Source organism: Palaemon carinicauda, chromosome 19 (genome assembly GCF_036898095.1).
Source record: "Palaemon carinicauda isolate YSFRI2023 chromosome 19, ASM3689809v2, whole genome shotgun sequence".
Lineage (NCBI taxonomy): Eukaryota > Metazoa > Arthropoda > Malacostraca > Decapoda > Palaemonidae > Palaemon > Palaemon carinicauda.
In genome coordinates, this window is record NC_090743.1 from 14,259,925 (window position 1) to 14,262,424 (window position 2,500).

Consider the following 2,500-nt stretch of genomic DNA (forward strand, 5'->3'; position numbering starts at 1 on the left):
AGAGAGAGAGAGAGAGAGTAAGTATGAGTGTGAGTTATCGACCACCACCGTAGAGAGTGAATTGTGTTTGTAATATACTGTAAGTCCTAAAGTTGGATGTTTGTAGTTGTCAGAAATATACCACCCTGTTTCGGTGTTTGGTTAATTACTATACAAGTGTCTTTTTCTCTTTAAGAAGCAAATTTCAACGTTAGGTACCGTCAAAGATGATATTAAATGGTCATGTTTATCCATCATTTCATTTATAACTAATTTGTATAGATATGCTTATTTTATATAAGGGTGAACTTGATTGAATCCACATCCATACAGATATGACTGCCTTCTGTTAGAGTGAATTTTTTTTACAGTACTGTAATATTGTAATGTACCATTAACATGGTATAACATGCATATCTACGCATTTCAAACTCTATATATATTTGGTATGCTTAGATATAGACAGTCGTCAAGCAAAAATGCAAAAACTATATCAGATGTGATTGAATTAATCTTGATTTATATTAATGGAATTAAAGTAGAGACGATCCATATAAAAGGTAATACAGAGTATATGCAAATGAATTAGAAGACGCATGGAAAAGTGTCCATAAGTAACATACGGGAAATTTAGGAAGGGTCTGTTAAATCAATTTTTGAGATGACTTGTAGTAAATGTGTGCAAGAAAAGAGTAGAAAGGCTTTTCAAAATAGTTTTTCTGTGTGGTATGAAAAGGGTACAATAGTTTGGCGAAAAGGGTATAATTTGGAAGTTTTACTTAGAGTAGAGGAGTGAAAGGTTTGGATTAAGGCTATTGATATCCAGTAATATTATCAAATATGCCTTTAGGTCGGTGCGTATCTGCAAGAAGAGTTGTTACACTGTTGAATCTTCTGTACGATGCCCCTAATGTTGTGGAAGTTCATCAGTACAGTTCTTTGTAAAGCATGAATGTGCGGGTGGATGTTGTTTATACATACATACAAGACATATTTACATACATAAATACATGTACATACATACATACATACACACATATATACTTACATACATATATAATAAACACACACACAGTAAAGTAAACCAAATAACTAAGATGCATTTTTTTGTCTTATGTTCATCCCCTTACTTGTCATTTTATGGTTCAAGAAGCTACCTTGGCCTTACACTTCGGCTACCCGGCGGATGTCATTTTAAGGTTTTACTAATTCAGTCTGTCATCTACCGTATACCTCCCATAGCATCGTATTTGTAATATCGGAATGTATTAATTACAAGATCTTGTGTGGCTTTAAGGCGTTGATGTAATTTCAAGACGTGTACTTTGTCATAAGGGGACTTTTAAAAGCAAGTAATATCAAATTCCAACAATAATTGAAATATCAAGTAGTTTTGTGACATATCCTTGCGAGTAGAAAGTGTAGTTGGGCAGGAATCTCCTGATTGGTATGCTGGTCATGATAAATGAAAGGGAAGGATCATCTAACACGTATTCTATGCACGTTTATTACTTACTCCAAGTAGGTTCACTATAACACCATTTGTTTATTGATTATGTTTTTAAAGAAACAAGAATGTAACTTGCAATGAAAAGGAGACTGTTGACAGGTAGGTTGCTTAACTTCGTTTCAATATTCCAAGGCTAAGCTACTGAAACACTTCAGTTAAGTTTTGGCATCGAAATTCAACAATTACCTCATCAAGAAAAGCCTGTCTGGATGGTATGTCGCCTCTTATCCCGTAAGATTCGCATGTATCTCAACAGCTAACCGTTTCCTGTAGATAAGAATAGATTATACGTGTTCATAGGGATTGAATGTCGGTGGAGGCATGAGTACTCTATTGATTGCTTGTTTTTGTTGTTATTTAGCTTTTGTGCACACATTTTTAAAATAAGATTAGTCACTGTTTCTTGATTCCTATTCTAATTTGCGTTTTTTTTTATGACCTTGGATCAGTTTTGCTTGCAGTTCCAAAATCGGAAAAGGCCAATTTCGTATTGCTTATACGATTCAATATGATCAAATATTCATTTGAAATTAATGCTTTAACTAGACGTTTCGATGAACATAATTCCTTTTTGTCTTTTAACATATGTATTTTTTCTATAACGGCTTGTGTTTTGCAAGTTAATGGTTAAACCATTATATATTCCAACAAAGACATTTATTTTTTGACATTTAACTTTGTAATCTTTTATTACCCTTTTATAGAACGAGCTACAAGCCGTTTATTAATTCATTTTTTCAAACATTTGATGCAAAAATGATGAATTGCTTCACGATGGTACATAGAGCCGTTCGGAATTTCAATTTCTTTATAAATTTTATTAACATTTTTTTTAATATTTTTCAAACTAGTAATGAAAATAATAATAACCATAAGGGTTATATTCAATTCAAATGTCAAAGGCATAAATGTTATGGTGTCGAGTCTATTGTTGATAAAGAAAATGAGCGTTGTTTGAATCGCAAAGCTTTAAATTCCACTGCTGTAACTTTATTGTCAAGGCAACAAAAT